Genomic DNA, 21,289 nt, shown 5'->3' with positions numbered 1-21,289 from the left:
CAGGAGTGGGCCATGTTGGTAATAAAGGAAGCATTTCAAGCACCACTGAGATGCAGCCAGCTTTGGGGCTATACATGGTGGTGGTGTTTAACAGTGCATTGCAACAGAGTGCTTTTTGTACTAGCAAAAGAGAGGCATAAAAAAGAAATGAATTGATCACAAGACTGCACCCAAAGGGAATGACAAATACCCAAATAAGACTTGTTTGGAACAGAGCCCATTTCAGCTCTGAGTAATGGGGAAGCCTCTTCTCCTGGTGGTATTTTTGTAAGTTTGTGCATGAATTGAACAACAGAAAAAAAATATGCTGGTGCTAAAAGCACACTCTGCCTCACCTCATGCAAAATAAAATCTCTAGAGAAACTGAGTCACTGGGGTTTAAAAGCTGGCGGAATGACACCTGGGCTAGAAAGCAGAAAATCCAAATAGTGCTAGCAAGGGCTTTTTCTGTAACTCTGGGCGCTTTTCTGTCTGTAGCATTTGGTATTTATTTCCCTCCCTTTTCATGATGGTGCCCTCACAAAACACACACTGCATCACAGTTCCTGACAAACTGGTTTGCTCAGCGTTCCCGAGCTAGAGACGGTAGAAGCTGACATAAAGCTCTTTACTGTCTCAAAAGAAGTTCTCTGTTTCATACTGTGGATCCTAAAGTGATGAGACTAAATCAGAAGAGTTTTGGGTTAGCGCTAAGGGTTTAAGGGCTATAGTCCTAAGGGGGGTTTATTTTTTAACGTCTGTAGATGATACTGAAATCCTGGATCTCTAGACCTAGGCCCTGGGGAATTCCCAGTCTCTCCCCAAGGCCTCTGAGGGGCAGGGTGTAGTTGTTAAGTGTGATCCTTTTAGTGCAGATACTTCCTACCCCCACCTGCAGACAAGAGGGGATGGTGAGGGCACAGGTTAATTTATAACCCTGAGCAAATGTATTAGCCTAGCATCAGCAACTGACAAACTGGTTCTTGTGCAGTGCGAAGCAGGAAGCCTGGGCTCGGGCAGTGAGCAGGTGTGCACTGTATCGCACTCAACTGGGAACTATTGCTGAGGGACGGGGAGTTGAAATCCCTGCACCAGGGGAGGATCTTCGTGAGCCACCCCTCCCCAGCCTCCCAAGCCTCTCTGCACTAGTTAGCATCTGCAGAAGCTGTGCACTGATTCCCCAAACCAGGGATACGGGGTGTAATTGCAGCTGCATCCCGGCACTATGAACTTTCACCCTAGCTTTCATAGGCTGGTGTGGGATTCACACTGAACTCTGGCGCCAAGCAAAATTGTATCTCAGCCCTGCAGTGTTTCTTATGAATCCAGCTATGCCCCGGCGGTGATGAAGAAACATATGGGGGGTGGGGGCGGCAGTGAGGGAAGAGTGGCTCTTGCTGCTCCCTGGAGGCTGTGGGCCAGATTCTCATCCTGGTTACCAAGATAACTCTGAGGTAACTTCAGTGCCCCAGAACTGGTGTAAACGAGAGCAGGATCTGGCCCTGTGTGTCTAACTCTGCTACTCTGGGCCTTTTATTTACTCAGGAGATTCACCCCTTCTTCATCAGCACTGAGCATTCTTCAGACGCCTGAATTATCCTCCACTCCTAAGCCGCAATGGGATTCTTTCCTGTCACCTGCAAAGACCTAAAAAATAGCCCAGTCGTTCATCCTAATGCCAGCTTTCCCTGCCTTCCCCAGCTCCCTGAAAACACCCCCATGTGGCAAGTTGGAAGCAGGGTTGATATAACCCTATCCACCTCACCTCTTTCTGTCCCAAACAAGCCTCCTCTACAAACACTGAGAAGCCACGTGATCCAGCTTGCACCAGATTCCTTAGCTTTCTGGAGTGCTATTCATGCACCTGTTTTCTTTGGGGCTATTTATGCAACTGAATATTGTTTTCCCTCTGTCTTGTGACTGGTCGGACCTCAGTCACGTAGCCTCACCAGAGCACAATAGCACAGCACTCAGAGAAATAGCTCACCCTGGATGTGACATCATACACGGTTCCCTGCCAAGTGTTGAGGCAGCAGGAGCTGCTGACTCAACGTCCTGGGAACGAGCCCTTCAATGTTTCTGAGCAGGATTTGGGAACAACCAAAGAGGAGACCATCTGGGACAATGCGCTAGGCCCAATGCACTGTGGGACAGGACTTTGGGAATAGCCAGTGCTGAGCGGATAACTGTGCGGTACATACAGGTTTAGTGACATTTCTAGCTAGGTACCTCCTAGCTCTGCATCTCAGCGCCGAATGCTTTGATTCAAGGAGCCCCCAGTAATCAGGGACAGGAGAACAGCTGAGGAATCACCATTGGCTTTCTGCTCCTCCTCCCCCATCCCAAGAGCATTGGCACCAACCGAGAAAATCCTACCTGCTTGAAGCCCCCGCTGCCCTGTCAGGGCTTCCGCTGAGGGAGCAGAGCAGCAAGCCGGTGGAGGGAGGTCAGCACACCCCTGGCCTCTGCCTTTAGCTCCCCATATCTTTGTCATGGCAGCGAGTGCACTAGACTAGTCCATCTCTGATATTTCTGTGCCCATGTCTGTGTGCCAGGCTTGTGGTGCAACTCGACATTGTTCAGCCATAGCATTTCTTAGGGCTGTGTGAAACGTGGAAAGAAAATGCGTGGGACTTTGTCTATCAACGTCTGTTGCAGGGTATCGAGGGAAGAGTCATTCAGATTTATAGGGCCCGATCCAAAGGATTCGTAGTGCTGTTTGACACCCACTTTGCTCAGACAGAAATGACCACACAAGTGGCAGGGCAATGGGGAACTAAGCCCAGTGTTTCTTCTTGCTCCTGACTGACTACACCCCCCATCTCTTCTTTCCTCCCAGTTCTGTTTTTTCTCCATTTCCCTCCTACCAAGTTTACCTCGCTCTCCTTCTTCACACTCCCCTCTGCTCTTCCTCTACCAAATCCCCCGTGCTCCTTCCTTCCCTGATCATAAATACACCTCCTCTCTCCTCCCCTCCCAGCATGAATTTTCCCAGGTCTCCTTTGTCTGCCAGGCCCAGAATTTTTGGATGGCTTTAACGTCTAGCCACTGGTTCTTGTTATGCATTTCTCTGCTAGGTTAAAGACATTGGCGGCGGGTATCATAGGCTGAGGGAGACTGTGCCTCCCCAAACAGCCAGGTGTGGCCCTGCCCATGCTCCCCACCCCCCAGGCTCCCCCTCCTGCTTCCCGCTCTGCGGTTTCCCCTGTGCGATGGCCCTGGGTTGGGCTGGGGCCATGCTGTGCCGCCTGCCCTCCTCGCGCTTCAGGGGCTGGGGCAGCTAGCCTGAGGCAAGGGCCGGCAGCCATGGTGGGGTGCTTTGGCGGATGCAGAAGGGGCAGGGCCTCATCTGGAAGGGGCAGGGCTAGTCTCCCCCAGCTGACGATTCACACGCTGCCCCTGGTTAAAGAGCCCTTTAGTACCTGTTTATTTCCCCCTGGTGAAGGTGCTGTGTAATCGAGTCACCATTCGATCTTCTGTTTGTCACGCTAAAGAGGTTGAGCTCTTCTGCATTTTCATCCGTTTTAGAAGGTGTACACCGGAACTGCATGCGGTATTCCAATCCTGATTGCACCAGTGCTGGAAACAGAGGTAAAATCACCTGACTTCTCCCCTATTTATGTAGCCAAGGATCGTATTAGCCCCTTTTGCCACAACATCACACAGGGAGCTCGCGTTCAGTTGCTTGTCCATTGTGATGGCCCCTAAATCTTGTTCTGAATCAGTGCTTTCTAGGATACAGTCCCCCCGTTCTGCATTCCTTGTTCCGAGGGGCCCATTGTTTAATGATGTTTTCAAATGTAATCAGGTTTTCTTACTTTGCCACCTGCCCCCCGAAACACCCTGAGCCCCCACCCCCACCTTTTCTCAGACTCCTGGCCATGCTGCAGTGTGATCCCAGGGCCTAGTCCGGCTCAGAGGAGCCCAGCAGTCAGGAACTGCGGGGAGCCAGGGAAGTACATCGTACCATCGGCTCTGGGTCAGTCCTCTGCTCTAAGCACTTTCTGGCATTCAGCCGGTCCCCCCTCCCCCTGCGTGCTGGGCCCCTGAGCCTGGCTAACACTCAGGACTGAGTTCTAATGGAGACAAGTTACTGTCTCCACCTATGCTATTATTGTGTGTGTATTGTGGTAGCACCCAGATATCCTAACTGAGAGCAGGGCTGCATCATGTGAAACACCCATCAAAAGCCAACAGTCTTAATAGACCAGACAGAAAGTATTAGGAAGGGAAACCGTGGCACGGAGCAGTGATGTGCCCAAGGTCACCTAGCGCGCCAGTGGCAGAGCTGGGGATAGCACCTGGGTCTCCTGACGCTTAGCCCAGTGCTCTATCCACTAGACAACAATGCCTGTGATCTGGTTGTGTTTCGCATCCACTTTGGTGTAAATGACTACACCGGGGCAGGCCAAAGGTGAACCAGGCCCAGAGATGCTGGACATAGGCCAGTTTCATATCTCAGCAAAGGGTTCCATGCCCCCAATGCCAAGGGGGGAGGGGAATCTGAATTAACTGCCAGCATAGATGGGACGATCCCCTTTTCAGCTCTGTTATAAAGAGCGTTTCATGGGTCCATTTCCCGGTGTCAGATTGTGTCAGGCACAGGGGCCGTGCATGGAGGGACAAGGACGGACCCAACGTGCCTTTTTAAAGGTGACTTGTAAAGCTTGTGCACTTTTTGTTTTGTTATCTCTCTTTGGGTTGGTTGGTTTGTTTTTGCCTTGAGTGCCTGGAATGATTTTCCTTGATTTTGCTGGGGGGCTTGTTGGGGTCATTGAGGATGTACTGTAACTCTGTTGTATGCATATTGTGACTTGGCAAACACCCAAAAATATTTATTTAAATTAAACATCCATTGATTAAACAGAAGAAAAAACAAGAAATTAAAACAGGCCTTTATACTGAAATTGGGTGAGTGATTATGCAAAACAGTCAAAACTTTTAAAACTTTTCTTCCTTTGGGGGCAAAGTAGTAGTCTCTTACATTAGAACAGTCTTTGGTGAAAAGGGTTAATTTTCCTTTTGGCTCCGATATGTGGAGGGTATTTATGTATCCTATTTGTAAGAAGCAGAGACTGGTTAATTAAGAATGGATGTTTGTGGCTGCCTGGCAAGTCAGCCACAACACCAGCTGCTTAGATCGTGGTTTACGATTTGGTCAAGAATGCTATTTGCTTGAGGTGCTGTGCAGGGCACTGCTGCTCCTGCCTATCGGCCACCATCCCTCGTCTTACCAATGTCAAGTAGATTTATGGGTCCCTTCTGGCCTTAAAGTCTAGGAGTCTGTGTTGACTACAAACATCTCAGTGAACTGACATCTGCATCCCTGTGTGTCTTGGTGATGTGGCCATGATCCTGGTGTGTTGCCCAAAAACATCTTTAATTGTTTCTACATTGGTAACTGGCATCTGTTGGCAGTCTCTTCCTCAGTATCCCCCATGGTTTACAGAGCAGGGTTTGTCTAACTGAATCCCATGAATATTTAGGTTTAAGATGTCCAGAGTTGCTGGAAGTCTGGCCCCTGCATAATAAAACTGGCTGGGGAACTCCATGGGTCTCTGCTGTGATATGATGTGTTAGGCTTTCTCCACATTAGAAAATTGTAGCGTGTTAACTACTGTGTGGTCCCCATAGCCCTTGAACTGGAAGATCGTCAGTGATCGTTTAGGTGGTACACACACAGGAGCAGAGATGAGGATATTTGAGGGACCTTTTCTCTGCATTCCAAAACTTTTTCCAGCTTAAACAAAAATAGTTTTATCAGAACCTCAAATGTCCTGTTTTTCCACTGTGTTTCCAGGCTGTCAGTATTTGGTCACTGATTTGTGTATACATCAGTCTTGCCCTTACATAAAGCTCAAGGGACATGCACATCATTTTAATAACACATCACAGCCACTGTGCAGTTGTTATCCTGCACAGGATCTTTTCAGGGGAGATAAGGCAAAGCACCACATTTATTGGTAATACATGTATCAATCAACACTGTGTCATATGCATATGAGATATATATATATTCCACTTGTGCGCGTGCACACACGCGTGCGCACACACACACACACACACACACACACACACACACACACTCACTCTCTGTCTTGATGTTGTTACCATCTAGTTGCTTCCCTTAACTGCACTGGCCAGGTGAGTTAGATAGGGGAGGGGTGGAGCCAGGCTTCTGCTGATCCATATCGATGCTCTGATGTTGACAAGACGAGACCCGGGGTCCTGTGCAAGACACCTCACATTTATAGCAGCTTCCCTCTCATGAAAATCTGTACCAGATTCGAAAAATGAATCTGTGTTCATTAGTCCTTTGTGCTGCTTCCCTCTGGGTGTTGTCCCAATGCTGTTCAAAGAGGGTGTTTCCAAAAGAAGGTGCTTGCTTCCAACCCCCAAGGCTGTCAATATGTCTGCTCTTCTAGTTTTATTGTTCTTGGGTCTGGCTTCCATCCCCTCTCCAACTGCCGCAGCTGTCTGGAAGTGCTGCCTTCCAGGCCTTGCTCATTCACACCTCTTTCATTCAACAGGACAATTGACTAAGGTGTGTATGTGTGGGGGAATCTTATTTTACTCTTAGCAAAGAGACATCTTTCTTCTATCTTATTCTAACCTTAAGACTATAACATTATACCAAGGTTCAATACAAAGTTTCTACATAACGATTTGATACAAAGTTCCCATATACCAAGGCTCATCAGTACAAGGTTTCTATATGAGGTTTTGATACAAAGTTTCATGAAAACAGAGGTCACATGTGGGTAGACCCACTACGAGGTTATATGAAGAGGCACAATGTAAAGCTATATGAAAATTATCAGAGATTTATCTACATGGTGTCACTGAGCGAGGGAGAGCACACCAGTCCATGTTTGGTAGCCTGCTGTACATAGCATGAGCTCACAGACAAGCTGTGTGGGGGCTCCAAGCACTATGTTTTGTTTGGGGAGTCCCTACTAAACAGACACCCGTGCTAAGAAAAAAATGATTCTTGCTAGGGCTGTCAGGAAACAGGATGAGACTAGCCCGGCGTGCAAGGGTTAGAGGTTTGTTGCGGGAAGAAAGCAAGATTTCCAAGCTATGCTCCTGTGGGATGGTCTAGAGGAGTATGAAGCCAGTCCCTCGTGGTCTTTGGCTGTAGCTCAGAGGTTCTCAAACTGTGGTCCGTGGGTGGTCTGCAGCCTCTAAGCGTAAGAGTACTCTCATTGACTCTTAAGTAGCAAGCAGCACTGGGTTTGGTGGGGGTGCTGCTAGGTGTTTTATAGGATAAAGACCTTATTTGCTTGCACAGTGTGGGTCCTAAACACTCATTTAAAATCTCCCAAACCAACCACTTAATGTTTTACTTCTCTTTGTATTCTCAGTGTTGTCACTTGTTTGTGGTTTGCTTTTGCCGTTTGTGTCTCATTATTACATATTTTTACTGTTCTATGTGTGTAAAGTATTAATGAAATGTAGAGTGAACATCTCAGAGAAATTGCATAAGCTTGAGTGAATGCCTTTTACTGTCCCTTCCAGTCTCAGAAAAGATTGTGTTAATATTTGCAATGAGAGCATAACTATTTCTAGTTGACTCATAGATTTGTTTAGCATGTTAAAGCTGTGCTATACAGATAATATGTATGCAAGAGGGACAATTCATTATAATTAAGGTTTTTTTTATATAGCACTTTTCTCCAAAGCACTTTACAATAGTTAGCTAACGGTACAGACGACATTTGGAAAGATCATTAAGTGGTCCGCCGTGACCCTCAGCAATTTTCAAGTGGTCTGTGGGGAAAAAAAAAGCTTGAGAACCACTGCTCTAGCCTCTGAGGCGTTGTCTTGACTAGAGAAAAGGTGAAAGTTAGGTCAGGCTTAGCTAACCATTTTTTGTGGTGTGATGCAGGATGACCCCTTCACTTCAGTTTTAGCAGGTGGAGCTGTAGGCTAAGTAGTCGGCATTCCTAGTGAGGGCATGGACAGGGTGTGATGGGGAGGAGCCCAGGGTGAGGATAGCAGGGGCCTATGGGTCGGGGACCGGGGTTGAGGGACACAAGCAAGCTCTGTGTGGTGAACCCAGGGCTGGAATAGCAGAGAGGATGGCATTTCTGGACTGAGATGCATTGGCAGAACTGCGGGAAGGTCCCAAGCCTGGAATAACAGGGATTGTTTCTGCTTCTGACCTAGTTTTCATGCAGTGGATAAAATGCCCTGATGGCAATCATAGCTTCCCCTGTCTACCTGTGGGATTTGCAGCAATGGCTGAAATCAGGGCTAGAGCCTAAGTGTTATCTTTATTAATCAATTGGTACTTTCTTTTCAGGAAAGCTCCCAGACATGTGGACAGACTCTGACTGAACATTGTCAGTCAGAGTATTGTTATTCAGTTGCTCTCCTTGCCCTCAGATAAACTGAAATCTTCATTCAAGTCTCAGTTCTCTACCCCTTTGATTCTTTAGAGAATCTTTCTTCTCTCTCCTTAGGCTCAGCTGAGAGATGAGGTTTTTGTTTGGCCCAGTGAAAAATAATCAGGTGAGCGAGTTCCCTTCTGAATTTCTCCTAGAGTTTCAGGGGAACTAGTGAGAACCGCTGCTATATTTAAATATAGGCAATGGTTTCTATTTTAACTCCTGTTCCCAGATACTCAGAATTTTCTGTTTCCCAGAGCAGAGGAGGCAAAATCGAAGAAGTCATTTGGTTCCAGAAGTTATGATCCGGAGGATGTATTAAACAGAAAGGTGTCTAATGGATGGAGAGGGACTGGCTGTTCTGTGGGATCTTTGCTGACTAATGGGATCTCTATCCACAAGCAGGTGGGAGTGTGATCTGAAACTGTAGCTGACTAACGTTCTCTCCTGAATTCTCCCAAAATGTCATTATGATTATACATATCAGAGGGGTAGCTGTTTTAGTCTGGATCTGTGAAAAGCGACAGAGAGTCCTGTGGCATCTTACAGACTAACCGATATTTTGGAACATAAGCTTTCGTGAGTGAATACCCACTTCATCAGATGCAAGATATTATTATTATAAGTGATTTATAATTGTTCCAGCCTATGCAGTGGTGTATTCCCTATATATGGCTGTTTTCTGTCTGGGTGTGTGGTTCTCTTAAGCTTTATTGCGGAAATCTTGATTTCAGTTCTGACTAGTGTGTGAAAATGTTTTGCTGGCTTTGTAGGTGTTCTTTATCACTTCGTAATTAACTAACACATTTAATTGGGTATAAGCTTTCAAGGACTGAAACCCACTTTATCAGATGCTGATGAAGTGGGCTTTAGCAGGGCCGCCCAGAGGATTCAGGGGGCCTGGGGTCTTTGGCGGCGGGGGGCCTCACTTTGGCAGTAATTCGGTGGCGAGGGGGTCTTTCCGCTTCCCCCTCCCCCCCCCCCACTGCTGAAGACCCAGAGCGGAAGAAGCTCGAGGGGCCGGGCCCTGTGTTTTCCAGGGCCCCCGGAGCGAGTGAAGGACCCCGCTCCAGGGGCCCTTAAAAACTCTTGTGGGGCCCCTGGCCTGGGGCAAATTGCCCCACTTGCCCCCCCCGGCCCCCCGGGAGGCCCTGGGTTTTAGCCCACAAAAGCTTATGCCCAAATAAATTTGTTAGTCTTTAAGGTGCCACAGGACTCCTCGTTTTGTTTTTGCTGAAACAGACAAACACAGGGCTACCCCTCTGAAACTTGTAATTAACTGATATTTAAATACTATGGCCCTGATCTTGCAGACTTGTGTGTGGTTTAAGTTTTCACATTGTAACAGGAAGATGGAAGTGGGTAAAGTGGAGCACGTGCTCACAGCCTCAGGTGCTAAGAATTCATCTGAAAAACAGGATCAAGGTGTGCACATTGCCGGCTCTTTTGCTGGATGGGGTGAAGGTTTCCTGCCGTGCCCTTTGCCTGTCTTGTCTATTCAGTTGTAAGCTTTGTGGACACTGTCAGTCACTTAGGGTTTGGTTTGAGGGGGGATCTCAGCTGTGGCTTCTGGGTGCTACACTGAGGAAACTAATCTGGCATCATCTGTGAACAGGTGTCTGGTTGAGGCTTGGGAAATACTCTGGGGTGGGGGGATGCGAAAAGAAATATTTGCTCTTGCCTGCCACTGTGTCGAGAAATGATTGGCATTTGGTTTGGCCCTCTGGGGAGGGAATGTTTTGGACAGTGGCTCGCTGCTCTGCCCAGGTGGTGGCGGGTTGCCTACCGCAGTCCCAGTGGCCACGCGGGAGAGGGTTTGGACATCACCGTGTCGATTGACAGACAGGGGGCTGATCGAGCAATCGGCGACAGGATATGAGCGCTTCCATGTAGTGACTTGTTTTTCTGGCAGTTTGACCCACCCCACGTTTCCGTGTAGTGACTAGTTTTTCTGGCAGTTTGACCCACCCAGAGTAATCAGCAGCGGTTCCCTGTGCAAAAGAGAAACCAACAGAGCAGAGTCATTGTAAAAAGAACAGGAGGACTTGTGGCACCTTAGAGACTAACAAATTTATTTACAGCATAAGCTTTCGTGGGCTACAGCTCACTTCATCGGCTGCATAGAATGGAACACACAGACAGGAGATATTTATACATACAGAGAACATTAAGAATCTAATCAACTGAGATGAGCTATCATCAGCAGGAGGAAAAAAACTTTTGAATTGATAGCGTTTATGTTGTATGGTGTGCGGTTGCTGGTGAGTATTTGCTTCAGGTTGGGAGGCTGTCTATAAGCAAGGATAGGTTGTAGATCTTTGATGCTGATAACCCAGGAACTTATCCTTGCAACAAAGCTCGATGCCAGCTCTGTCCACATATCTATTCAAGTGACACCATCGTAGGACCTAATCACATCAGCCACGCCATCAGGGGCTCATTCACCTGCACATCTACCAACGTGATATATGCCATCATGTGCCAGCAATGTTCCTCTGCCATGTACATTGGCCAAACCAGACAGTCACTACGCAAAAGAATAAATGGACACAAATCTGACATCAGGAATCATAACATTCAAAAACCTGTGGGAGAACACTTCAACCTCTCTAACCACTCAGTGACAGACTTGAAGGTGGCAATTTTGCAACAAAAAAACTTCAAAAACAGACTCCAAAGAGAGACTGCTGAACTTGAATTAATATGCAAATTAGATACAATTAACTCAGGCCTAAACAGAGACTGGGAATGGTTGGGTCGTTACACTAATTGAATCTATTTCCCTGTGTTTTAGCTCTCCTCACCCCTTCTGTGGGTCATCTTAATTATCACTTCAAAAGTTTTTCTTCTCCTGCTGATGATAGCTCATCTCAATTGATTAGACTCTTCCTGTTGGTATGCGTACTTCCACCTTTTCATGTTCTCTGTATGTGTAAATATCTCCTGTCTGTGTGTTCCATTCTATGCAACCGAAGAAGTGAGCTGTAGCCCTCGAAAGCTCATGCTGAAATAAATTTGTTAGTCTCTAAGGTGCCACAAGTACTCCTCTTCTTTTTGCAGATACAGACTAACACAGCTGCTACTCTGAAATCTGTCATATTGTATCATGTTTCAGAGTGGTAGCTGTTAGTCTGCTTCAGCAAAAACAACTAGGAGTCTTGTGGCACCTTAAAGACTAACACATTTATTAGAGCATAAGCTTTTGTGGGCTCCACTTCTTCGTTTGCAGACGTGCAACCTGCAGTTTTGCAGGTGAATAAATACTTAGAGATGGGTGTGAAGCATTACTATGCCGAGGACCAGTGCTAACAAGTATCAGAGGGGTAGCCATGTTAGTCTGGATCTGTAAAAGCAGCAGTCCTGTGGCACTTTATAGACTAACAGACGTTTTGGAGCATGAGCTTGACATGCATCCGACGAAGTGAGTATTCACCAATGAAAGCTCATGCTCCAGTACATCTGTTAGTCTATAAGGTGCCACAGGACTTTTTGCTGCTTTTACAGTGCTAGCAAGGTCAGTTCAATCAGGAAAAACAAGGAGTCCTTATGACACCTTAGAAACTAACAAATTTATTTGGGCATAAGCTTTTGTGGCCGTTACTAACTGTTGATGAGAGTCTCTTGTAGTGAGCCAGCCATTCCCAGTCTTTATTCAGGCCGAGTGTGATACAATCAAACTGGCAAATGAATTCCAGCTCAGCAGTTTCACGCAGGTCTGTTTTTGTTTTTTGTTTGAAGTATGGCAACTTTCAAGTCTGTGACTGTGTGTCCAGGGAGGCTGAAGTGTTCTCCCACTGGTTTTTGTATGTTACCATTCCCAATGTCTGATTTGTGTCCATTTATTTTTTTGCTTAGAGACTGTCTGGCTTGGCCAATGTACATTGCAGAGGGGCATTGCCGGCACATGATGACATATATCGCATTCGTAGATGTGCAGGTGAAGGAGTCCCTTATGGTGCGGCTGATGTGGTTAGGTCCTGTGCTATCACACCATGGTGCAAAATGGATTCCCAGTGGTGTAAGGGTGAATTAAAGCACCTGTCCCCAGGGCACACAGCAAGATGAGCAGCCAGCGCCCCTTGGAGCAGAGAAAGGGCAGTGCATCACACTCTTCCAGTCAGACACAGGCAGGGTGAGCGGCTGCAGCAGCAGGCTTATGCTAAGGGCACTGAGACTGGTGCAGGGGCCCAAGGGAGAGAGGTGCAGTCCCCCAATGGCAGTCTCACAGGAGGAGATGATGCAGGTGTTGTTGCAGGAAGTGAGCGGCTCTGTGCAGGGCACACGGGCATAGTTTCCGTGTCTCGGTCTCTCTCTCCCTCTGTACACCTCGCCTCCTGTCCAGCCTGTGGGGCAGCCCTGATGTTAACTTACTTGCTGGGAGAGTAATTAAATCTTTCCCCTTACATATTTTCAAACATCACTAGTAAGTGAAACAATGAATTCACACAACTGTGTGGCTGTTTTGGGTAAGGTTGATCACTAATTTGGTTCCTGAATCACTGAGGTCTGAGTATCACTGGTTTAGTCCCTGTCTGATACTAAACGTGATACTAGGCTCCCTTTCACCAGCCCTCGAGTGGAAACTTTTCCCCCCCTCATGAAAAATGTTAACAAATGGGCTGGGGGGAATGTTGCCCAATTTCTTGGGGCGGGTTTCATCCAAAAACTTTTGTTGCTTAAACCCAAGGAATTATTGGCTCTCGATTATCAGAAATTCAGCAGATGGCGAAAACATTTTTTAATTGGAAAAGCCCATTTTCCATTTAAAAATAACGACAGACTTTCAGCCAGCTCTACTTGAACACCACCAACAGCAGGATCTAAAAATCCTAAAAACAGACCGGGGAATGTGCATTTTCATCCTCTACATCTTGTTAAGCACCAGTGATATTATCCCATGGTTCTCAGTAATCTCAGTCAGTGTTTTGCAGGCTGCTGTTTATTCTTCATTTGTATTGGGGTAACACGTGGAGGCCCCAATCATGCATTCAGTGTGTGACACAGGGTGTCAGGTCCCAGGGAACAAAGTCCCATCTGGCCAGTTGAAAAACCCAGGGCAGTACCTGGGGTTATACAGGACCAGGGAGACTCTGGGGAGGGAGGGGTGCTTTGGAGCATTGGTTCCTGGGGGAAGGCTGAAGGTACAGAAGCAGCAAGCAGGGTTGGAGAGGACTGAAGGCAGGAAAGCAGCAGAGGGAGTTGCTTGCTGCTTCAGAGCCAAGAGCTGAAAACACGGAGCAGTAGAGAGAGTCGCTGATGTCTTCACATTGGAGAGCTGGACTAAGGAGAATTGGGAGAGGCTGGGGGAGTGAGGGACTTCACGCTCCCCTAGTAAAGATGATCTCTCAGCAGAGAGTCGGGGATCGGGGGAGGAGTGGGGTTGCACTCCAGCTGGAAGGGCTGGGGTGACTGTCTGGATAGAAGAGGACTGACAGAGTCTGGGTGTGGCAGATGTGTGGTATGTAGGGCATCAAGGGACGAGATATCCTGGGATTTCAATGTCTGCTTGCACTGCAGCGATAAATGGACTGTGTGTTGGGATTTAGGTTTTGGACTATTTGCACAAAGTTTTCCCGAGGAAGGGGTACTGTTGGGACAAGAGGGCCTGTTCAAGAGTCCTTGGGTTACCTGAGAGTAGGAAATGAAGTAGGCCCGCTGATTGTGCCATGGCTTGCCACCAGAGTACACTCTAATTGGGGCAGCCCTTTGTACAGCACCTAGCACTCTTGGGCCTGTCAATCACATAACTAAAATGTTGCCCTGGTACACAGCAGGGAAAGAAACGTGAATGAAAAATCAGTTAGTGTAGGCAGGAAACTGGTCTCAACTTCCTCTTCTACAAGGAAGTTGGACACGTGAGGAAGAACCTCCTGTATAGATTCTTGGTCAAAAAACTACATTAAAATGGCATTCAGCTGAGCGCACACATCAGTAATTGAGGATAAACAACATTGCAGGATATAGTAATTATCTCAAAAGGAATTTATTAATCTAAGGAATTTACCATTATGGTTACACTTGAAAGGAATCTAAATGTGTTAAGGTTTGGGTGTCCAAATTCTGCCTCATCAGATTCTTTGAACTTTTCCTGTGTTATTAGATCATTGCCATCTTGTGTACAGGCTACTGTTGAATATACATGTATTTTTAGGATTAATGCTCATTACTCCCCTCACTATTTTAATAACAGATTCAACTTCCTCAGAAATCTTAACTCTGTTCTTTAGTGCTATAATGAGGATGGAAGAAGTGAAAACATTTAATGTCTCCAAAATGGGATGGATAGAAATCGGTTTTTAAAAACAAAATCAAATGTTTAATGTAAATACAGGTTTTCTTTTAAAAATACACCTATCTAGAGTTAAATTTGACAACCTGAGTTAGAACCTAAATATACACCTCTACCCCAATACAACGCTGTCCTCGGGAGCCAAAAAATCTTACCGCGTTATAGGTGAAACAGTGTTACATCAAACTTGCTTTGATCTGCCGGAGTGCGCAGCCCCGCCCTGCCCCCTCAGAGCGTTGCTTTACTGCATTATATCCAAATTCATGTTATATCGGATTGCATTATATCGGGGTAGAGGTGTACTATAATTTCTTAATTAAAAAGAATTAAGTTGAACTTGTCTTCTGCAAAGTCTTAAATAAAGGCAAACCACTGAACTGGTGGAAGGCACTGGCTAAGCACCTGGAACCAGAGTTTGCTGAAATGATAAACCAGCTTTTAACAGCAGAAGCCTCTGTTGCAGAGAGAATATTTTCTTCATTTCAGTTTATTTAAATAATTCAGTTTGTTGACTAGTTCATTCCTAGTTGGATAAACAAGCTTTTCTGTGTTTTCTTTCTTCCAATCTATGACTAATAACTAGATGTAACAGGATGAGCGCTCCTAGTTCTAAAAAACTAGAAGGACACAGTGACCAGAAACAATCAGCTTAATTCATTAACTCTAGGCATATAAACGGGAGTGCTCCTACTGGGGGATGGTGCCAGAAAAGGGGAGGGGCCAGTGGGGGCCACAGCCAGGGCTGGTCAATGAGGGCCCCTGGGTCCCCCACACGTCGCCCCTGACTATAGAGAATACTTTAACAAATCAGCTTTAGATAATGTTTCTTATATATCCAGCACATTTAAGGTAGTTTTTATTTAACTAATAAAAAAATTTTAAAAATTGGGTGCATTTATAATTGAATTTGATTTTCCATCTAAACAGAGCTTGCCGCAAGTCATTATTGTTGTCTAGTAAGTAAGAAAAACATCACTCACCACTTTCTAACATAATACAAATATAAAAATTAAGAATCTGTACAAACATAAGCTATATAATTGCTTAAATAAATATGTCTAGATATTTACTGTATTCTCCTGGCTAGCAACTAAAACAAACCCCCCCCCCACCAAATTTAGTGTAAAGGCAAATCAGCATGGTTTAATGATTTCCAACCAGTGAGAACCAACCTTGCTTTGGCACAGGTGGAAAGTGAGAAAACACACAGATCTTCCTAGCTCAGGATTCCCTTACTGTCATTTATAATAAGGCGCTTTTAAATCACTCTGGCGATGCAGGGGTCTTAAAACTTTCATAGTTTTATGCTTTAAAACTTCATGTTCCTGGGGGAATTGACCTAGAATGAGAACAGTTGAAAAACAGTAGAAATGTGAACAACATTAACATAATAGGCTGCTACATCTCTGCTGCAGAGAATGGGATCAATTAACCATCACAAGCAACTTTAACAATGTTACTTCAGTCAGGCAGGCAGCTAGTCCTTGGTGAATGAATCAATTAACTCAGACAGAGCTGCTATTTGTGCCTGTAGCCTGCCTCTTGCATATAAAAGATGCCCCCTCCCTCCAACAGTACTCACTCAGACCTGTATGCTTTCTCACTTTCTTCCTGTGCCAAAGAGAGGTTGGTTCTCACTGGTTGGAAATCATTAAACCATGCTGATTTGCCTTTACACTAAATTTGGTGGTGGTGGGGGGGTTGTTTTAGTTGCTAGCCAGGAGAATACAGTATATCTAGACATATTTATTTAAGCAATTATATAGCTTATGTTTGTACCGATTCTTAATTTTTCTATTTGTATTATGTTAGAAAGTGGTGAGTGATGTTTTTCTTACTAGACAACAATAATAACAGTACATCTGGCTCCCCTCCCCTGGCTCTGAGGCTGATCCTCCAAACACACTGGAACAGATGCACTGCCTAGGCTCCCAGGGAAGAGGCTGATTATTTATTTGTTGTATTTTTCTGCACGGGGGGCACAGAAAAATGAATGGGCAGACCAAATGAATTGTGTGCCCCTGCAGGGGCGCAGAATCCCCCCAGGAGTAACAGTGGCATGGTGTAACTGAAAACATCTGCTAGATTTGCAGCAGAAGTCAGGAAAAAGCTGTTAGGAACCATTAGGAAAGGGATGGAGAACGAGACAGAAAATATCATAATGCCTCTGTATAAATTTGTGGGATGCCCATATCTTGAATACTGCGTGAAGGTCTGGTTGCCCCAGCTCAAAAAAGATATCCTGGGATTGGAAAAGGTACAGAGAAGGGCAATGGAAATGATATGGGGCATGGAACAGCTTCCATATGAGGCGAGATTAAAAAGACTGGGATATTCAGCTTGGAAAAGAGATGAGTAAGTTGAAGTCTGTAAAATCATGACTGGTGAGCAGAAAGTAAATAAGGAAGTGTTGTTGTTTACTCCTCATAACACAAGAATTAAGGATCACTCAATGAAAACAATAGGCAGCAGGTCTAAAACAAACAAAAGGAAGTATTTTTTCCGCACAACGCCCAGTCAACCTGTGAAACTCATTGTCAGAGGATGTTGTGAAGGCCAAGACACTAACGGGGTTCAAAGAAGAACTAGATAAGTTCATGGAGGATGGGTCCATCGATGGCTATTAGCCAGGATGAGCAGGGTTGCAACACTGTGCTCTGAGTATCCGGGGTCTCTGTTTGCCAGAACCTGGGAGTGGATGACATGGGGTGGCTCATTTGATGATTATCTGTTCTGTTCATTCCCTCTGAATCACAAAGTAGCTTGTGCATATGGGCCCGTTGCAGTAGACTTAGAGCTGCTCTGTTTGACCGGAGCAGGGCAAAATAGCCTTTCTAGATTCTTCCCCCTCACCCACCCTGTCTGTCCTCAAAATTCCCCCTGCTCCTGCTGCCACCCTACCGGTAACCCTGTGTGCTCAGATACACCAGTTTCCCTTCCCTTGTGGCCTACCTGTTGAGTCGATCTGGCTGAATGGGTGGCATCTGCAAAGACATTCAGGATTAATGGCTATTTTTCATAACAAACTTTGTCAGAAAGAATAGCCCCCTTTCAGAATGGCCTCCATATTGCATTGTTCTTGATGGGTCTGAAGCCACAGGATCCCACAGGAAAGCTGGTGGGTCCCTGCACTTTGAGGAAGTAAAGAGAGAGAGATGCCCTTCTCAAAATGGCCACCAAGCGAGGCCGGGTATGGCTTCTGTCCCATTGAGGAGAAGAGGAGAGGACACCATTTTGAAAGAGGGCAGCTCTGTCTGGCATTCTCTGTAACAGACCATTGTATCTGAATCTGTTCTGCTGAAGGAGAACCTTTCTTTTGTCAAGAATAGCTTGGTGGAGAGGAGGGAACTACCATTAATCCAAAACAATGCAGCCTCCGCACAAAAGTTCAGTGGGTTTTAACGCTATGGGAAGTGCTGTTACTGAGAGTGGGGGGTGACAATTGTAGATCTTGCGATTGCTCCTTGATGGTTTTCATTTTCACTGTCTACAAAACTGAAGACCAGGGGCAATATCTTTGTGCATGAGGTTAGAGGGCCAGGGAAGAGAGGGGATGCATCGGGTGCCCATAATTATCACGAAGTCTTTATTTTTGCATAGCTCTCAGCATAACGTGTTTCTTAATGGGCAAAGGATCTTTTAAATAGGTCGCTTGAATATTGAGAGGTTAGACAAGGTTGGTGAGGTAATATCGTTGACTGAGCCAACTTCTGTTGGTGAAAGAAACAGGCTTTCCAGCCACACAGGGCATTCGTCTTCAGGTCTGGGAAAGGTTCTTCCGGCTAAGGTGGAATAGATTGTTTAGCATCAGTAATTAGCACATATTCTAAGTGACCATTCAAGGTAGAGAGGCCGGTTAACGCCTCTGCGGTCATAGGGGATTAGTGGGTTACCCGCTGTTGTAAAATGCCATAAATTCAGTGTCTCTGTTCAGTCCGTGATTTCTAGTGTCTAGCAGAGGAATTAATTTAAGCTCCCAGACTTGTCTTTTCAAGGTGTTATGCAGGGATCAGTCGGATTCAGATGCTCGCTGTGTGACAGGTGCTCCCCCACAGGCGATAGGGTGAGTTTATTTACTGGTTATTAAAAAAAATCATGAAAGGCTCAAGGTGTGTCTGGGGCGGGGCGCTTCTTGGAACCTGCAAACAGTCTCACTGGTGGCGAATTGGCTCCTCTCCTTTGGGGTTCCCTTCTTGTCATGTTTAGATTTGCTGCCCTTTTAGGGTGTTTTTCCTAAGTGCTCACGGGGATTGGCTGGAATGGGAAGTGCCACCTGCCGCAGGAGAGTGAAGTGAAGGCGCGTGCTGGGGGTTGAGCAACCTGCCAGGCTCTGACTCTTAGCTTCGTGTTGCCGCTTGCATCTGTAGGAGAAGGGACGGGAGCTGACTCAGAGCTTTTGCTAAAGAAACAGCCGTGAGCAGAGCCCTGAGATTCTCCACCCCTGGGTCTAGGGGACCCAATCCTGCTCTGCTCAGGTTCGGGGTCCTGCTGGGGCAGGGAGACGCAGTGCATGAAGTGAGGAATCTCTGGTACTCGGTGAGGATGGAGGATCCTGTGCTGATCAGGGTGGGGAGGGGGAGCATGGAGCAAGGTGGGGGGAGCTTCACCTAAACCCTGGAGAGTGGAGCAGGGGTCAGATGGGGGGATACTGGGGAGGGGGTTACACTGGTTGAGCTAGGACAGGTATGTTTCTCCACTGATCAGATGGGGGACTGTTGTTGGGTGGGGCTGCATGCTGATCAGATGGGGAGGGGATTGGAGGCTGTGCTGAGCAGTTTATTTGAACTATGAAACACCCCCCCCCACCCCACCCCAGAATCTCAATTTGCTGCAGGCTAGGGTGGGAAACGGCCTGGAGGTGTCTGTATCCCATCCAGGGCAGTTCTCCTGGAATTGGCACGGGCCAAGCAACCCATCCTGCTGCTCTAATTCAAGAGCATGGTTCAGCTCCCAGAAATGCGGGGATGTTAGCAGCTCTCTAACATAGGCCAGGTCCACACTACAGCGTTAAATCGATTTAAACAGTGTTAAATCGATTTAATGCTGTAACTGTCCACACTACAAGGCACTTAAAATCGATTTTAAGTGGTCTTAAAATCAATTTCTGTACTCCAGCTAAACGAAAGGAGTAACCCTAAAATCGATATTACTAAATCGATTTAGGGTTAGTGTGGATGGATATCGAAGTTATTGGTCCTATTCTTTTACTGAGCTACCCAGAGTGCACCGCTCCGGAAATCGATGGTACCCTGGGACGATGGACGCACACCACCGAAGTAATGTGCCCTAGTGTGGACGCGTAAAATCGATTTTATAAAACCTGTTTTATAAAATCGATTTTACTAATATCGATTTAAAGCTGTAGTGTGGACATAGGCATACTCTAGTTGAAAACAGGAGGTTAAACCGCAAGGGCTGAAGCTGCCTCCTCCCATAAGAGCTCAGCAGCTGGGGAACAAATTATAGACCGTGAAGCAGCTATTACAATATGACCTATTAAGCCAGGGGTCGGCAGCCTTTCAGAAGTGCTGTGCCGAGTCTTCATTTATTCACTCTGATTTAAGGTTTTGTGTGCCAGTCATACATTTCAACGTTTTTAGAAGGTCTTTTTCTATAAGTCTTGTGATAGACCCAGGCCCGCTGGGTACAGCAGAGTAGTCAAAGGGACATATATTAGCCACTGGATAAGCAGTTTTCTGTTTCTGAGTGACCAGAGCAGGGGCTGCTCCAGGCTGAGAACCCCTGACTCCAATTAACCTGCTAAGAGTCAGGTGAGGCTGTCAAGCACCTGACTCTAATTAAGGCCCCTCTGATGCTATAAAAGGGCTCACTCCAGTCAGGCCAAAGGGAGCCAGGGAGCCAGAGGAGAGGAAGTGAGTGTGAGGAACTGGGAGCAAGAGGCGTGCAAGAAGCTGAGAGTGAGTAGGCATCCTGCTGGAGGACTGAGAAGTGCAAGCATTATCAGACATCAGGAGGAAGATCCGGTGGTGAGTAATAGAGGGTGTTGGGAGGAGGCCAGGGGGAAGTAGCCCAGGGAGTTGTAGCTGTCGCACAGCTGTACCAGGAGGCACTCTAGACAGCTGCAATCCACAGGGCCCTGGGCTGGAACCTGGAGTAGAGGGTGGGCCTGGGTTCCCCCAAACCTCCCAACTCCTGATCAAACACAGGAGGAATTGACCTGGACTGTGGCTTGTACCAGAGGGGAAGGTCTCTGAGCTGTTTCCTGACCCACAGGGTGAATCTGTGAGGTGAGCAAATCCGCCAATAAGTGCAGGACCCACCAAGGTAGAGGAGGAACTTTGTCACAGTCTATAATATATAACTACACTATTGTTGTACGTAAAGTAAATAAGGTTTTTTAAAATGTTTAAGAAGCTACATTTAAAATTAAATTAAAATGCAGATCCCCCGGACCAGTGGCCAGGACCCAGGCAGTGTGAGTGCCCCTGACAATCAGCTCGCATGCCACCTTCAGCACACGTGCCGTAGGTTGCCTACCCCTGTATTAAGCTAAAGAGTAGGCTTGGAAGGATTCAATTTTGATGGCACGCAAACACGCTGACGGAAAATATCTCCATTGGTGATTGAAATGTACAGCCTGGCAAAGTGAGAAAACTTTCAATTTTTAAAA

Source organism: Gopherus flavomarginatus, chromosome 12, assembly GCF_025201925.1.
Source record: "Gopherus flavomarginatus isolate rGopFla2 chromosome 12, rGopFla2.mat.asm, whole genome shotgun sequence".
Taxonomy (NCBI): Eukaryota; Metazoa; Chordata; order Testudines; family Testudinidae; genus Gopherus; species Gopherus flavomarginatus.
Note: the sequence above shows the minus strand (reverse complement) of the source record.